Genomic DNA, 19,530 nt, shown 5'->3' with positions numbered 1-19,530 from the left:
ATTTCAATAATATTTCTATTAATCGGCATGATTTTATGGCTGGTCGGCTTTCCATAAGTTAAACATTGTCTTGAAGCCGATGAAGGGCATACGGATTTTTCAAAAGCTTTCCATAAAGTCTGCCACTCAACCTTAATCTCCACACTAATAAGTTTTGTGTTTCTCTCTATTCTCCTTAACTGGATAAAGTCGTAACTTTTCAATAGTAAATTGATAGTAGTTGGACTGTAGGTGTTCGCCTTTACTCTAAAAGCGCACTCATTTTCACATATCCCAAAAAAAATCTTCAGAGTTACGATTTATTCTTCCTAGAGCGGATAAGAACTGTTTGTGCTTCGCAAGCACCTTTGATTCGAACACTGAGTGAGCTTAATCAGATTTGAAGTTCGATTTATCGTTCAAAGAACTTTGCAATAGTTGCGAAGTATGTTACAGTTAGTTCTATGTAGACTGTAAGAAACCTCGAATTTCTAGATTTGATAGATGAGTAAATGAAAATAGTTATGTATGTCACTAGATCCTTTAATAAATCGCTAACTTTCTTAGTTTATTTTTGATAAAAATATAGTTCATTGTATAACAAAAACTTTCTAAATCAAAGTTCCAGAAAGTTCCAGACTTTATACAAAATTCGCGAAAATTTTACAAGTCTCAAAAAATTGTCATCAAAATGCTCAACTTTGCAATTTTATTATAATAAAGTGTAAGAGCGGAATAGGTCAGAGGTCACGTTGTTTTTTGACAATTTTTAGTTGCATATAATGTTGGGAGTCTTCTTCTTAATAACGGTTATATTGGTAAGTCTTCTATATGCAGGAAAATGTGAGACATTTTGTGACAGTAAGTGTTTTTTATTTTTATTTTAGCTTTTATTATTATTTTTACTTTTTCTTTTCTTTTACTTTTCCTTTACTTTTTTTTTTTTTTATTTTATCTTTATTTTCATTTTTATTTTTACTTTTACTTTTATTTTTATTTTTACTTTCACTTTTATTTTTACTATTATTTTCATTTTTATTTTTATTTTTATTTTTATTTTGATTGTTACTTTTACTTTTACTTTTATTTTTATTTTTACTTTTACTTTTATTTTCATTTTTATTTTTAGTTTTACTTTTATTTTTACTTTCACTTTTATTTTTACTATTATTTTCATTTTTATTTTTACTTTAATTTTTACTTTTATTTTTTTTTTGATTTTTACTTTTATTTTTACTTTTATTTTTATTTATACTTTTACTTTTATTTTCATTTTTATTTTTACTTTAATTTTTATTTTTACTTTTACTTTTATTTTTATTTTTATTTTGATTTTTACTTTTACTTTTATTTTTATATTGTATATACTTTTACTTTTACTTTTATTTTTATTTTTACTTTTACTTTTATTTTCATTTTTATTTTTAGTTTTACTTTTATTTTTACTTTCACTTTTATTTTTACTATTATTTTCATTTTTATTTTTACTTTAATTTTTACTTTTATTTTTTTTTTGATTTTTACTTTTATTTTTACTTTTATTTTTATTTATACTTTTACTTTTATTTTCATTTTTATTTTTACTTTAATTTTTATTTTTACTTTTACTTTTATTTTTATTTTTATTTTTATTTTGATTTTTACTTTTACTTTTATTTTTATATTGTATATACTTTTACTTTTATTTTCATTTTTATTTTTAGTTTCACTTTTGTTTTTAGTTTTGTTTTTACTTTACTTTTTATTTTTAGTTTTATTTTGATTTTTCTTTTGGTTGGTTGGTTGGTTTAAGGGTGACCCCGCATCGGAGTACCACATAGACCGCAAGTTGGGTCCGTTGTGTTGCCCTAGAGCTCATTATTTTGAATGATTTCCCCACCTAACCGAGATTTTTATTGTAGATTTTGATCAAAGATATTAATTCGTTTCGAAAATTTGATGAGAGATTCGATTTTCAGGTCCGAGAGTACTGAAAGATTGTCAATTGTTGGAGAGCCTAGAAGAGCGAGTCGACTTCTGGCTAGACCCGGACAACTGCACAGCAAATGTCTGCTCGATACTTCCTCATCTTCGTCCTCGCAGTATCTGCACAGGTCGTTCTGAAGAACCCCGAGCCGACGTGCGTGAGTGCCCAAAAGGCAGTGGCCGGTGATAAGAGATATCATATGCCTTAGTTCGTGTTTCGAAAGACTTATAAGGGTTTTTGTCTGTTTCAGATTGTAGGATGGCCAGATTTGTCTGGTCGTAACGCAAGTAGTTTCCACTCGCCACCTCCGATCAGCAATGCTGTGAAATTCTCGATCGATGAGCATTTTACATGTTGAGAGCGGAATGTGGATTGTGGGTAAGTCACTAACATTTGATTGCGCAGCTCCAGCTCTTGCGAGCTCATCAGCTTTGCAGTTACCTTCGAATCCACTGTGACCCAGTATCCAGATAACTTGGACAGAATTCTGAACACTTATCTCGTTAAGAGATAAGAGACAGGATCGAACCACATCTGAGTGGGTATAAGAGGAGCTGAGTGCTCGAACGGCCGCTTGACTGTCGGTGAAAAAGCGGATATCCTCTAGTGATATTCTATTTTCTAAGAGAGTTTTCGCAGCATACCAGATAGCGCATACTTCCGCTTGGAATACGCTACAGTAGTCGGGTAATCTAAATGATAGATTGATGTGAGGGGATTTGGAAAAGATTCCAAATCCCACTTTGCCGTCTTGTTTTGAACCATCTGTATATATAATCAGCGGGCCATCGATTTCGGTTAGATTTGTCTTCCATTCTTCCCTAGTTGGGAGTGAACAGGAGAATAGCAAGGGTGGTGATGGAAGACTTACATGATAGTCTATGTCGGGAGAGATAACAGTGTTCCTGTTCAGTATGGCTGAATGGCCAAGATACTTATTCCATTTTGATATAGCATTCATGCGTGTCGCTGCTTTCGCTGCAATCGCTTTGCCAGCCAGATCGATAGGGAGCAAGTGAAGCAACGTATTTAGAGCCTTAGTAGGTGTTGTACTTAAGCATCCTGTTATCAGGAGGCAGGCTGTTCTTTGGACTCGATCAATTGTGGCTACTCTGCATCGTTTTCCGAGTGCTGTCCACCATACAACCACACCGTAGAAGAGTATCGGTTTGATGATCGAGGTGTATATCCAATAAATGATCCGAGGTGAAAAACCCCAGGTTTTGCCTATAGCTTTCTTACAAGTATAGAGAGCTATGAAAGCTTTTTTACATCTGTTTTCGATGTTCAATTTCCAACTCAACTTCCTATCTAGAATAACTCCTAGATATTTAGCTGAATCAGATAGGAGTAATGATTCCCCTTTTAAAGTTATTGTTTGCAGTGGAGGAGATTGTTGTTTCCTATTGAAGAGAACAAGATCTGTCTTTGCTGGATTCGCATTTAGTCCGCATTCGGTGCACCATTTTGACAGAATATTGATTGAGCGTTGCATGAGCTCAGTGAGGGTATTCAGGTGTTTGCCTGACACGCAGAGTGCAATATCATCTGCATAGGCTACAACCTTGCAGCCTGCTTTTTCGAGATTTCGAAGCAAACTGTTTACAGCGAGATTCCAGAGAAGGGGTGAAAGTACTCCGCCTTGAGGGGTGCCTTTGACGGCGTACATTCTCATGCGGCTTAACCCAAGCTCTGAAGTGATTATTCTATTTTGGAGCATTTGTTCGATCATCTTTCGGATGGAGTAATTAATACCCAATTTGGCAATTTCAGACAAAATAGCGTTGGGTTCAATATTATTGAAAGCACCTTCTATGTCCATAAATGCGACAAGAGAGTACTCCTTATTGTGAAGGGAAGTTTCCACTGTTTGCACCAGTGAATGAAGTGCCGTTTCAGTCGATTTCCCTTTAGTGTAGGCATGTTGTGCCTCAGAGATCAACTTAGTATCAAGTTGGGTTTTGATTTGCTCATCTAAGACTTTTTCAAAAGCCTTTAAGCAAAAAGAGGTTAGGCTAATGGGCCTGAAGTCGTTTGGTTTGCAGTGTGAAGGCTTCCCCGTTTTCGGAATGAATACTACCTTCGATTTCTTCCAAATTGTCGGGAGGTAAGAGAGATTTAAACACTTGTTAAAGATCCTTGTTAACCAAGGCAGTAGAACTTCCAGTCCTTCTTGAAGTTCTGCTGGAATGATGTTGTCAGGACCTGGTGATTTAAATTTTTTAAAGCTTAGTATTGCTGTAGAGATGCTATTAGAGCTGATTAGATCTGATCTATTCCCATAATTACTCTGAAGAGTACTGGGAAGTGCAGGTAGGTTGGCAACACAGCCTGGAAAGTGAGATTCTAGAAGTATTCTAAGAGTGTGGTCAGTTGAAGTAGTCCAAGTTCCATCTTGAGTCATGATAAAACTGGGAGAGACTGGGTTTGATGCAAGAATCTTGCGTAGCCTGCTTACTTCTGAAGTGTTCTCTAATTCTTGAGTGTATGATCGCCAGGATGTGCGTTTTGCACTTCTGACGGCTTTCTTAAAGTCTTTGAGACATTGTCGATATTCTTCCCATTCGTCTGTTATTTTAGATTGGTTAAAGAGTTTCCGAGTTCGATTGCGAAGTTCTGAGATTTCTGGAGTCCACCAAAAAGGTTTATGCTTACCTCCTGTTTTCGTCAGGGGGCAAGATTGTCGTGCTGCGCTTTGACACGTCTTCGTTATCATGTTGACAGCGTTTTCGATTTCGTTTTTATTTTCCATTTCAAACTGCCTGATATCAGGAAGTCCATTGGCAAGATGTTCTTTATATTTGATCCAATTCATACGTTTTTTGTTAAGGTACTTCATGGGTTTTGCCGTTTCGGCTTTTAAAGTGAATGTTATATATTGGTGGTCGGAAAAAGAGTGCTGTTTATCAACGCTCCAGTCCTGCACCAGTTGTGTACATGATTCGCTAGCAAGAGTAATATCGAGTACCTCTCTTCTAGACGAGTTAAGAAACGTAGGGGCATCACCTCTATTACATATATCAAGCTTATTCGCTAGAATGTAGTCAAAGAGTTGCTCACCTCGTGTGTTGTTGTTTGTACTACCCCAAACGATATGATGGGCATTAGCGTCTGCTCCAATGATGATGCGTTTCTGCTTCAGATGCGCCGTATTGACGAGCCTTCTCACTGCTTCAGGAGGAGGCGCCTCCGCTGCGTCGTAAGGCATGTAAGCCGACACAATCCAGATCGGGCCGTGGACAGCTTCAACCTCTATGGCAGTGGTGTCAGCGTTGCTAAAGGGAAGAAGAAAAGCATTAATATGTTTTCGAATGAGAATACAAGAGCGCGATCTAACGTTAGCCTCACCTTGAAACAAGGTGTAGTGCCTGTCTTTCAGGCCGCATATCTTGTTGTTTGATATCCGGGGTTCTTGGATGAGAATGATGTCTTCTCTGAGGTCAGAGAGACGAAGAATGAGGGCTGCCGAGGCAGCCTTAGAGTGGTGCAGATTAATCTGCAGCACTTTTAGACGCACATTCAATGACTGTGTCGTTCGCGTCATCACTGCTATCTAGAAGTCTATCCTCGTCCCCGAGTTGAATGTTAAATAAGTGTCCCACAAGTTCGCTGTTCGATTCCGAGTCGGACTCAATCGTCGAAGCTTGTGAGAGAGGCTTATCGACATCCATCTTGGGGGCCGCCGTACTCTCTTCGCTGGGTGCGAGGAGGTTTTTCGGCTGATAGGTCCAAATGGTAGTGGTGATGAACCCGAACGCCACAATCCCCTTGCGGTCGTCCAGTGCTTTAACGCTTTCCTGGTCCAGGAGCAGCGTGATGTGCCTGGAGTTTCCTGAAGGCTCTTCCACCTTAACTACCCTCCAGTTTTCGGTGGGTAGGTTCGGGTTTCCGATCTTCAGTAGCTCCAGAATAGTTTCCGGATCGGATGGCTCTAGAGGTATTCTGGCTCTGCCGCGTGGTTGGTTTGGAATTTCGCTCTTATTGACGAGCTTAAGATTCGCCCCGGGCCATACCTCGCCGAGTCGGTCGAGGGCCATGCCGTAAAGGTTGACAGAACGTTGATCCGAGCACGCGATCAACTTGACCCTTGCCTGGAACCATCCCGCGTCAGAGCAGAAAGGAGGAGGCCCTGGGTTCTGTTTCAGAACGTCCAGGTATCCCAACTGAAGTTTTCTCTCCACAATCTTCCAGTTTGATGGAGAGATGAAACCGTCAGGGTGGCTCTTATCTACCACCGCCATGACCAGACTATCTCTGGCAACTTCGCAGAACTTGCGTATTTTGACCTCAGAGGAAGCTTTGTGCTTCTTGGGGTCGTTGGAGCTATGAGGATCCTCTGAAGACCGCTGCCGCTTAGCTGCACTCGGTTTTTCTTTGGACGCCTCATACTTCCGAAGGAATTCCCGGGCCCAATCGAGAGTTGCCTTTTGTTGGTCGGACAGCTCCTCCTCAGGGGTTTTGCCGAGCTTTTCCATAAGGAAAGTGGCGCGTCTTTTGTCTCTATATCGACGGAGATGAGGAGGGACAGGTTTTTTGGAGACTTCTGTCCGATTAGTTTTCCCAGTTTCTGGCAAAACAGTTTTGATTATTGATTGTTTCTCCGCAGCCGAATCGGTTTTGGAGGAAGAAGCCACAAGAGAATGCGGTGGTGTCTCTTTGACGGTTTTGCTCTTAGTGAGCACTTTCGACACCGAAGGGGTGGTTTTTGACCCCGCCATAAGTTTGGTGGAGCCAACAGGTCTTCCGCGTCGGGAAGGAATTTTTTGTTGTGTTGTTTGTTTTGTATTAGTTTTATTCATTTTTTGCGGGGCGGTCACTCAGCTGACGAGTCAGCAGTCGTAACCAGAGATGTTAGTAGGGAAATAATGGGGTTCGCCACGCCAGAGCCCTATGCCGTGGTAAGTCGAGTTTAAACTGGGGTGCGACAGGTGCCCCAGAGTCCGCATACTAGCGACTTAGCTCACCCTAAGCCATGCATCCCTCGGCGTGTGCTGTTCCACCTTGGATTGGTAGCCTTTGATATAAGGAAGTGGCCTTCTCCCCGTGAGTCCATGTTTATTCCATTCGTATTAGCAGAGACATGACCTACTAATACGAGTGGCTTCTCGCCATCCACCGAAGTGGATATGGGTCACTGCCAGCAATTATGGCAGTTACGGCACGCGTGCAGTAACACTGCACTACATGTTGTTCCCCCTACCATAGTTGTTGGTTGACGAGAACTAGGCTGGTTCGCGAGTAGGCTTTTGCCGAGGCTATGGCCTACTTAACCACAGAAGATAACTGTGGCGTACCCTATCCACCACCTGGGACGCGCCGCAATAGGTGCCCAACCAAAGGGCTTTTTCTTTTACTTTTATTTTTATTTTTACTTTCACTTTTATTTTTACTATTATTTTCATTTTTACTTTAATTTTTACTTTTATTTTTATTTTTATTTTGATTTTTGCTTTTATTTTTACTTTTACTTTTATTTTTATTTCGATTTTTACTTTTATTTTTATATATACTTTTACTTTTATTTTCATTTTTATTTTTATTTTTATTTTGATTTTAACTTTTACTTTTGATTTTTACTTTTATTTTTATTATTATTTTCATTTTTAATTACTTTAATTTTTAGTTTTACTTTTATTTTTATTTTGATTTTTACTTTTATTTTTATATATACTTTTACTTTTATTTTCATTTTTATTTTTAGTTTTATTTTGCGTTTTACTTTTATTTTTATTTTTGGCTTTATTTTTATTTGTACTTTTATTTTTATTTTAACTTTTATGTTTTCTTTTATTTTTATTTTTACTTTCAGTTTTATTTTTACTATCATTTTCATTTTTACTTAAATTTTTACTTTTACTTTTATTTTCATTTTTACTTTTAGTTTTATTTTGATTTTACTTACTTTTTGGCTTTATTTTTATTTGTACTTTTATTTTTATTTTTACTTTTGCTTTTATTTTCATTCTTATTTTTGGTTTTACTTTTATTTTTATTATTATTTTTAATTTTATTTTTAGTTTTACCTTTATTTTTATTTTTAATTTTATTAATATTTTGTCTCTTGTTTTTCTTCTAATTTTATTTTTATATTTATTTTTAGTTAAGTTTTTATTTTAAATTCTGTTTATATTTTTACTTTTGTTTTTACTTCTACTTTAATTTGGTTTTTATAATATTTTAGTTTTTACTTTTATTTGTGTTTTTATTGTTTATTTATTTTTATTTTTACTTTTACTTTTATTTTTTCTTTTATTTCTATTTTTTCTTTTATTTTTATTTTTTCTTTTACTTTTATTTTTATTTTTATTATTACTCTATTTTCCCCAGTATTTTTTCTTTATTTTAGAGATAGGGATAGATATATAGATAGAGATAGAGATTGGGTTAGAGGTAGAGATAGATATGGAGACAGAGATAGAAATAGAAATAGAGGAAGAGATAGAGATAGAAAGAGAGAGATGGTTAGAGTTATGTCGATTGGATTTTTAAGGAGGGAAACCGGTTTATATCGATCAAAAAATCGAGTTTTTTATTGCAAAAATCGTTAGTATAACTAGTCAGGAATATGTGGAAAAAACTTTAAAGCGAAATTCCTATTATTCCCCATGCTATGAGCACTTAAGTGAGCGCCCGTCGGTTCGGCCCCGTAGCGCTTACGATACGATGCTTTATTTCAAACGCGTTTTTCTCGAAACGAGTTTTTTCATCTGGAGGGCACTCTAGCTTAAAAAGTTATAGACCAATCGTTCTAAAATTTTTCGGGATTTTTTCTTTATTCAATTCTTATTTATATGAACCTAATCCTGGGATAATATTATTATTTAAAAAATGTTTTTTTAAGCAAAATAAATGAAAAAGTATGGTATAAAAAAACTACTTTGTGTTCAAGCGCCTCAAAAGCATGCAATTTTCAAAATTTTTTTATCGCAATTAGGTTCATATTCTTAGGAAATACGTTGTTAATAACAAAACAAGTTACTGTTGATTTCAGAGAAAAATTGCAACTTCAGGAATTCCCACCAGCAAGACACTCGGATGGCGATCGTCCATGGACAGCACGCTCTAACGCCACTATCTCCCACGGAAATAGCTTAAAAAAGTGTAGAAGTGTACCTAAAAATATAAATAAAATATTCTCTAAACTTAAATAATTTCTGTTCAAAAAATTCTCGAAAAACACAAAAATTTTGGCCTCCTAAACCAGTTTCCGCTCTTAAGAGGCTGAATACTTAAAATGATATTAAAAAGCAGAAATATTGTGGAAATGAATTGTTTTTTATTATAATCCTACCTACCGTTAGGTCCAGCAATTCGTTGAAGGCTTTAGGTGAAGTCGTAAAAACGATCCGAAGAACAGGCACAGGCGAACTACTCCTTGAGCTGAAGAAGCAAATTGATAACAACACTAGTGAATTCCAGGCAGCAGTGGCAGATATGCTGAAGGGAACTGCAATCGTAGCAGCCAAAACGCATATGGTGACTATTAAATGGAAAGCTTTTGATGATGTAACCACCAAAGAAGAAATATGCAATGTGCTCCATGTGCAGTATGGAATCAGCAAGCCGAATAAATTAGCGGTTCGCAGTATGAAGGAAGCGTACAATGGCTCACAAAGAGCTTTTATGAGCTTTCCAGCAGGGAATGCAAAAAAGGTACTCGAAGCGCAGAGAAGCAAAATAGCGCAGAGAATCAAATTTCATATCACATAATAAAGCACATAATCCACAATACGAAATCTTACTACCCATAAATACACATACATTCATACAGGTTTCATGCATATAAGTACTACATAAAAGTACACACACACATACACCTAACACAAAATTACAAAGAGCGCAACACTGAAGACAATCGAAAACTCGACTTTCTTCATTGAAAACCCAAAGGAATGCCATAGACAGGCCAAGGCAGATTCGAGAAGATAGAAAAAGCCGGAAGCTATGCGATCGCATCATCCTACAATTCCGGCAAGAGGGAAAATATTATTTTTCGGTTCGTTTTGGGAAAGTGTTTTCAATTTGCGCGCAGCATGAATTTATGTGGTAGATATCTACTATTGTATGTACTGTGCACACACAATCACACATGTGATACATAAATGCATGTGTGTCTGCATACTTTTACTCTTATAGCTGTTACATGTGTATATACATATATACATATATATAGATATTTATTTGAACTCACAGAAAATCCATATAATATTGGCCCAATTTCATGCGCTGTCTTGGAAATAGTTGCAAATTTAATTAAGTTCGGTTGCCTAGCTGCAGCTGCTAAAACTTAACAACAAGTACATCTACGTTTAGTAAGAATTGTAGCCACACAGTCAAACTTACTAGTTCTTAATTGCCTCACTATTGGTATATTAGCAATACCATAAGTTGACCGAAAAACATTTTGAGTTTTGCGAAAAGTAGTATGAAAACATTTCTTGATATTTAAAGAGATGCAAGGAGTTGCTGCACCAGCGAACGAGCACATTAATATCAGATTGCAAAATAGGAACATCCTTTGTATTTCTAATCGCAGGAAATTCTTTCAAGTCATCGGCATATGGGAAAAAATTAGCGAACGAAAAACAGGCATTGATATCATTGATATATAGAACGAATAGTAGAGACCCTAAAATACTGCCTTGAGGTACCCCTGATGATGCAATGAAAGGTTCCGATCATTTACCCTCAATCATTGACAGGCTTCGTCTATCGCATAAATAAGATGTGAATTAATCGGCGCTATAAACACCATTCACAGTTTTAGCTACCTGGCTTGCATTTTTGCCTTTTTCAAAGAAAAACTAATATATAAAATCTAATTAACAGACTGTAACTCACAACTGAACGAAACAAACCGAAACAGGAAAAAAATTTTAGTGTGAAATTTCACCAAGTTGCTTATTGAAGAAAATTCCAAGGCCGATGAGCCAAGCAGAAAGGGTACTTATCTTCCACTGCTTGAAAATAGAGGCAATATTCGAATTCCCATGGCAACTTGCAAATGAAGGATAAAAAGTAATATTCTTCAGAAGGCCAATAGGTCATAGAGAGATTTTTTGAAAGTGCTAAGCTAGACGGTCCCCTTAATGCCCTGGAAAGAATTCAGCGACCCGCTACTCTGTGCATGACAGGAGCAATGAAAACCTCTCCAACGGCGGCGCTGGAAATGATACTCAGCCTGCCACCTATTGGCCTTATGGCGGAAAACCTGGAAGCGAAATCCGCGAGGAGGTTATTGGCTGCTGGAGTATACACCTGTAGATCCTTCGGACATAGCGCAATAGGAAAGACGAGTACAGATTGCGTAGACTACAAGACGCCGTACTTTAATTGGGAGAGAAGGTACTACAATTGAAGATGAGGGATGGCATAAAGGCATGAAGCCTGGCCGTAGGACTTTTCACATCTATACAGACGGCTCTAAAACTCTAGACGGAGTAGGAGCGGGTATTTACTGCTCAAAACTAGGGATAAGGCAGCCTATCAAGCTGCCTGACCACAGCAGTATTTTCCAAGCGGAAGTTTTTGCTGTGGGGAAAGTCGCGGAGCTAACCTACACTAGAACAAGAAAGAACTCAACAATTAAAATATACGTGGACAGTCAGGCAACAATAAAAACAATAAGTTCATATTGTGTTAAGTCCAAAAATGTTCAACAGAGCAGGGGAGGCCATAGAAAGGCTAGCCGCGAACAGTCGGCTGCATATCTATTGGGTATCTGATCACAAAGACATTATGGGGAACAAATTGGAGCTGAGCTAGCAAAAAGTGCCGTTAGACTACCATTTGAGCAAGAGAACGGCTAGCCGCGAACAGTCGGCTGCATATCTATTGGGTACCTGGTCACAAAGACATTATGGGGAACAAATTGGAGCTGAGCTAGCAAAAAGTGCCGTTAGACTACCATTTGAGCAAGAGAACGACATATCAAAACCGCTAAATACTATATACAACGAAATGGTCGACTACATGAAAAGGCGAGTGGCAGCTAAGTGGACTCATCTGACCACATGCAAAACGGCAAAAGTTATGTGCAGAACTAACGACAAAAAACTAACTCAATTCGTACTTACGCTCTCGCGAAAGGACTGCAGAAATATCATAGGTAGGCTAACAGGGCATAATCTATTGGCTGCACATGCGTACAAGATAGGGATTGCTAACACGGACAAATGCAGGAAATGCAGAGAGGATGTTGAGGAAACTTTAGAACATCTTCTGTGCGTTTGTCCGGCATGCGTTTAAAATACCTGGGAGCCCCACTGTTTGAGGGTCTGGTTGACGTCTCCAAAGCGGAGCTCCCAGCGCTGCTTCGATTCACCAAAAGCACTGACATCCTACATGATGTCTACTTTCAGTATTCATAGAGGTCGCTCTGCATCTGGTATCGCCAGGGAGCAAAAGGTCTATGCGTGGCTTATTGCCAACCAGGCTAACCTAACCTAACCTAATGAAAATCTTTGTGCGTCACACGTTGATGCTAAGTTCAATGATAATATTCATACTCCTACAGATATTTCTTCCCATAATAGATTAACTACAGGAAAAAAATATGAAATTTAGGTATCCGATTCCAAAGTGGGGATGCCGCTTCGATAGATGCCTAAGCTTTCCGCCTTGAATCGGCCACTAGGTGTACACAAGTCTTCGCTTGGGCTTGTTAATGCGCCTCTTTGGCCATCTAGTGAGCTTTTAAAGAGATTAGCGTGGCTTATCTAATCAAGCCATATATGCTATATAGCCCATTTTCTAGTTTTGTTTTTGCCTCACTCAGGTCGGAAGGAAAACCCCTACAAAATTCAAGTAAAATTAAATTTTCGGATATTCAGATAATTTCTGTTGTGTAAACAAACCTCAAAAACATTCGCCGCGCCGCAATTAACGAAAAACTTCAATTACTTTTCTGCTTACTATAAAACATAATTACACTTTCAAACTTTTAACAACAACCGACGATTTTTTCATTTTCCTTTGACTTCGCAAATTGATTTGAGACGAACAAAGCAAACGTTTTTTGCGACTGCTGCAAGCCTCCTGGCCTAATACGAGTAGTGTTGTTTTTAGTAACAAGAAAACAGCAGCCGCATAAATATGGCAATTGAGTAGTTAGCAAGAAAACAGCAACAAAATCATGTATTTAAATCCGCAACAGCGTAACTACTTTTTAGCGGCGCTGATTTCCGTCGATGTGACAGCTGATGCAGAAAAGCCTAATTTGTGTGCAGATACAGAAAACATAAATTACAAGCAGCATTTGGTTAGTGGTGGCTTAGCTGATAGGAGTGGGTGATTGCGTGATTGGGTGTGGGGGTTTGACTGGGTACGCACTGATTTTAGGTACAGGGTGGTTAAATTTCAAGGGCCGATTTTGAATGTGAACCGCACCTAAAGCTCAAGTTTTTTCTGCATTTCATTACATTTTTCAATTTCAGACTAAATCAATTTGTACCATGGAAAGGTGCATAATCGAGCAACGCGTTAAAGTTATTCAGGCTTATTATGAAAACGGGCGTTCAAATCAAAACGGGCGTTCGAAGCAAATCATCTTCAGTTATGAGGCACATTTTCACCTCAGTGGATTCGTCAATAAGCTGAATTGCCGCATTTGGGCGAAAGATAATCCAAGAGTGATTGCCGAAAAACCAATGCACCCACAAAGAGTGAATGTTGGGTGCGGCTTATGGGCCGGCGGCATCATTGGGCCGCATTTTTTCCAAAATGAGGCCGGTCAGGCAGTTACTGTGAATAGTGTTTGCTATCGTGAGATGATGGCGAACTTTTTATGGCCCGAATTGCAAGATATGGATGTGGACGATAAGTGGATTCAACAGGATGGTGCCACTTGTCACACAGCTAACGAAACAATGGCTCTTTTGAGCGAAAAATTTGATGGCCGATTAATTTAACGTCGCGGCGATGTCAATTGCCCGCCAAGATCATGTGATTTGACACCGTTGGACTTCTTTCTTTGGGGTTATTTGAAAGAAAAAGTGTACGTCGATGAGCCAGCAATAATTCAAGAGCTAAAGGATGAGATAATTTGGCACATTAACGGAATAGAACCTCAATTATGCCTCAGCGTCATCGAAAATTTGAACCATCGGATGGAGGTGTGCCACGGCGCTATTTGGCCAATATTTTGCCCTATGCGTAATTGAGCCATACCAATATTATCATTATAAAGAGAAATGATAATAATTTTTTAAAAAAATTGTATTTTATTCAAAATCAACATCGGCCCTTGTAACCTAACCACCCTTTATTTCAAGCTGCTTTCGTGGGCGCTGCTGTTGCGCCAGCTGTTTTAGCTGAGATTTCAATGCTTTAACCTCGCCCCGTTAGTTTCTCATTTTCCTCTCCTCGTTCTTCTAATTTTAAATAGCGCAGATGATTTCTGATTATTCTTTCAACTGCTAATAATTTCTAATTTTCTAACTCATGCGCCCACTTTTGCCAAACGAGAAGGCTTTAATTATGCACTACCTCGCTTTTTTGAGTTGCTGTTGCTTTGTGTTGTTGTTGCTTTGCTTGTTTGGCATATCATTTCATAGACTGTAGGTTGTTTTCACTTGCAATTTTGCAAACTAGTTGCTAGTTGCCAATGCTGATAGAATTTTGCATAAGCCAGTCAAATTGGCTTTAATTGTTCTGCCATGAAAGGCTCAGCAGCTCAGGTCTCGTTATTCGCATGTCTCGCCAGCTGAAGATTTGATTTCTCTTTAAATGCTCGAACATATTTGTTGGTGTTTGTGCTTGTTGGTGTTTTTGTATGTATGTATGTTGTAGTTATGCGTAATTAATAAATTTCGGTTTTCAGCAAATTTAATTGAGTGGAAATGTTTTTGAAAAGTTTCCATAACAACAAACAAAGCACAACAACAATTTTAAACGATTTGCTTTTGCTTTTGGCAGCTTACGTTTATTACTTAATTATTTGTTACTACAAAGCAATAAGCAATTCTGCGCGTGTGTGTGTGTGTGTGTGTGTGTGGTATTGTGCTTAAACGGTAAGGGATTTTCAAGCTTCACTGGTTTTATTTGATAAAATATTCGTTGCTGGTTAAACGTTTTTGTTGTACTCCCTTTAGGTGCATGCATTTGTGTACTCTGCAAGCTTGCTAAAGCAGAACTCTAAGCACTTGATCACTTCTAGTTGGGGAAGCATTTGTTCTTGTAGTAGGATACTGTACTTAAGCCGCGTGTAAAATTTACGACAGCCACTTTCGGTGAATCATAAAGTTTAGTCAAAGAATGTGACTAGCATAGAGACGCTTTAAATTCAGTCGATCCGTAATATTAACGCGCTATTATACGAATACCGTTATACTGTTAATATATTTACCTATATTTGGGGTTTGTGCCACTCTTTCTTCGGTTCAGTGCTTTGGCAATTTCAAGTTCTTAATTGCCACCGAAATACTTTGGATTATTTATAAATTATGAACCAATAAACTCTTACAAGGGAAAAGTCAAATGTTTCGAGGCATGCATACATAGCGATAAACATTGAAACAGTAAGTTTGTTTAATGTAGGTGGGGGTTGGGCTACTGCACTGTAATCTAAATGCCAGTTTTTTTGGAACAAAACATAATAATTTTTACACCTTTTTTTCATATATACATAGTTATTATATTTTTTAAATACTACTGTAAAACAAAGGAAATGCAACATTTTCATAAAAAATTATTATGTACTAGGCGGCGCAAAATTAATCACCTTGTCGGAAGACGTCAATCATATTTGACACTTGTAAACTAAACAGCTGTTGTATATAAAAAGATAAACAATCGAGCGCTTAGAGGTACAAATAAAGATTTTCTAAACTCAAAACTGGCATCTTCGATTTCGTGTTTTTATGCATCATCCGTCTCTGGATGGTTCGCACAGCATTTGTCCTTAACGGCTCCCCACAAAAAATAGCCCAACGGGCTTAGATCACAGCTCCGAGGTGGCCAATTGATATCGGAATTCACAAACAGTAGCCAAAAGTTCGAGTGTAACTTTGGCAGTGTGACAAGTTGCACCGTCCTGTTGAAACCTAATGTCGTCCATGTCATCCTCTTCAATTTTTGGAAACAACTCGTTGAGCATGTCACGGTAACGCTCGCCATTTACTGTAACCGCGGCTTCTCGTTCATTTTCGAAAAAAAATGGCCCGATGATGCCGCCAGACCAAAAACCGCACCAAACAGTGACTCGTTGTGTGGATTTTCTGAGCCCCAAATCCGACAATTTTGCTTATTGACGTAGCCACTGATGTGAAAATCAGAAAAGAAGAAGAGGACTCACCACTTTGGAAATAGGTTTTCAATATTTCCCAATTTTGTTCAAGCGTATAGCGTCCCATTTCGTAAATGTCAAACCATCAAGTAAATTATGAACACATTTGATATGTCATTTGTGTTACCGTTCTCAAAAAAATAGGTGGTTCAAACAGCAAACGTTATATGGCCCACCCTGTAGTAAACAATCAGGAGTAAAAGTCTGTTTATTTGAGTACAATTGAAAATTCGGTTGTGCGTGAGACATAAAGTATAAATTTTAACAAAATTTTCTTATTGTTTCTGGGGCAATGCTTATAAAGGGTTTTCCAATAAGAGATGTTATTTTGATATTCAAAGAAAAATGGTATTTTTTAATATAAATGATCGGATGTTTATTTCATTATAAAGAGGGCGGTATGCCGTTAATAGTGGAAAATAACATCATACAAATGACCACGACGACCACGCTTAAAGGATCCAATTACAAAGTCCTTTTCATGAAATTTTCCATAACCGAATTGCAAAGTGGCTGCCCTATGTCCTCGATAGCCTCACGAATTCCATCTTTGAGGTCTTGAATCGACCCTGGGCTGTTGGCGTACACGTTTTCTTCTACGTGGCTCCAAAGAAAAAAGTCACAAGGTGTTAAATCACAAGATCTTGGTGGCCAAATGTGGTCACCTCTTCGAGAGATAAAACGGTCCGGCAACTTTTCCCGTAAAAGATCAAAGGTTTCGTTGCTTGTGTGGCACGTAGCGCCGTCTTGTTGAAAATAAACGTCGTCCAGATCAATACCATCCAATTCCGGTCATAAAAAATCGTTAATCATCTACCGGTAGCGCATAATAACACCTGTTATTGGAAAACCCTTTATCTTGTGTTACTTAATTGTTTAAGTAGTTCGTAACTTTGGCTAAGGAAGGACGCAAATTTATTCCCATACTCAATAAATATTAAAGTTTTTTATAAATATTGAATTTTTGTATAAAATCTAATATTAAATTTTTTGTGAAAATTTTTTAATAATTTTTTTTATGCCATTTTTGAAAAACACTCCACTTCAGCTGGTTTTCTTATTTTTTCATTAATTATTGAAGATATACTCAGTAGTCCCTGAAAGTTTCATAACGGTATACCGATAACTTTTCGAGGGTTCGAATCGTTACTTCCGTGAATGAACAACTCGTCAATGGAGTATTTCTATTTCGAACTACGACATACGTGAACGTTCGTTGTTGCTTCGGCGTTCTCGGGCTGAAGATAATCCGAAAAACAAAGTCTGTTGATGTTAAGTTTTGCTTCATTGAAGTAATTTTTTAAATTAATATATTTCGATAATTCCATATTTATTGTGCATCAAAAATACCATCCAAAACAGAGAGGAACATAAAAACCATTTTGAATAGACAGGGCAATGCGATCCATTAGACTTCGTATGCCATCTTCCTTTTGAGCAGGGTTGTTCATGTCGCGGTCGTACTAACGCTAATTGTTTAGTGGTAAGGGTTTCAATATCACTAAATATTAAATTTTTCAGTGTCTTACTATCCGCTTTTACATTAATTTTTTAGTACCCTGCGCATCACATAAATGTTTTATATATGATTACCTATGCGTTCATGTGACAAATCGAGTCCTGTTCTATTTAATTTTATTACGGGGAAACATTTCTCAGAAAAAAAAATTCTATCTCTTTATAATACAATTTAATTGGATTTGCATTGCAAAAGCGGCCTTCCACATTTTCTTGTTCTAGTAGCACAAACACTTTTTTTTTGTCCCTCGAGTGCAACTATTTGGCATTAGAGCATTTGATTTCAAAACTTTCAAACTTCACTTCCGCAATTCCCATTAATTTTGTATTTGTCTACGTGGTTGCGAATTCTGATAAAAGTCATTTATGGTTTTTTGGTTTTTACAACAAAATAAAGTGAAAAAGCCTTATCCTTTGCACAAACTATTAATGAGCGCAAGCATATGTATGTATGCATAGATGTATGTATGTATATATGTGTGTATGTATGTATATATGTAAATGTGTATTCATGTTTGTATATATGTATGCATGTATGTATGTATGTACACCTCTGAGTAAATACACCTTATGTGATTCCATTTCCGCCTTATATTCATTTTTCCATTCATATTTCCTTTCCAACATTTACCCTCACCTCATTTTCACCTCTCCTCTCCGTTCTCCATTCTCCATACACAACTTACTTTCACTCTATTTGCGCTCATTTACTCAATGAAGCTGCTACAATACCAACAGCATACACAAAACCGCAGTAAAACTTAGTAGTGCAAACACACTCACACACACATCGCGTTGCCATGTGCACACATAAGTATGTATGTATGTAAATAGGTGCATAATGCACTATGGGAAAACTTTTGTTGAATCAAAGGATTGTGAGAGTTTTGTGCAAAGTCATGAATTTAAATGAAGAGTTGACCTCAAAGCGAAGTCATTTGAACTGAGCGACAAATCAACAAATGAGGCAAAGAGTACATGACAAATCAGCAAATGATTGCAGCAATGAAAGAGTGAATGAATGTGTAGGTGTGTGAATGCATGTATGAATGAATGGGTATGTGAATCTATGAATGTGCGAATGTATGTAGTATGAGCGCAATTATGTATTGTGTATATTTGACGCCGGTAATGGCTTTTAACCTTTTCACATTGCGTTGCAACTTGTGCCATTTTCAATTTTTTTTACTATTTTTTTTTTCATTTTTTGGTTTTTTGTTTTTCGTGATTACATATTCGTATATAAATTACTAAAACAGCAGCAACAATTGAAGTATACTTCGAATGTAACAAATGTAGTAAATGCTTGATGCGGTGGCTGGTTACATAAGTGCTTACTTCTGCTGTGACTGCAAAGTTTTCAGTGCAAAACTTCAAGTGCAGCTTTTAACTTTTTCTACTTTTTGTTTTATACTTTTCCTACTTCAACTCAAGTGAGTAAAATGGAGTACAGTGTATCAAAAGTTATTCAGCGACGATTGCAATTGACACCAAATAGACTTGTTAACGGCTTAAATATTGCGCGAATTTATATAAGTTTCTTCATAGATGCGTGTATGTATGTATATATGTATGGTATGTATGTATGTATGGATGTATGAATGAATGTTTGCGAAGTGGGAATGAATTTTAAAAACTCGAAAAACTCGAAATCTAAGTGGCTATTCAAAGTAAATAAAATTATGCTACTTGTTTCATTTAAGTATGGCAAAAATTTTATGCTTATTACAGGGCGTTTCAAGTTAACTGATATCATTTAGAAATGCGAAATTTTCTTCATCTA

This window comes from Anastrepha ludens, chromosome 2, assembly GCF_028408465.1.
Source record: "Anastrepha ludens isolate Willacy chromosome 2, idAnaLude1.1, whole genome shotgun sequence".
In the NCBI taxonomy this organism is placed as follows: Eukaryota; Metazoa; Arthropoda; class Insecta; order Diptera; family Tephritidae; genus Anastrepha; species Anastrepha ludens.
This window is presented reverse-complemented; position numbering follows the sequence as displayed.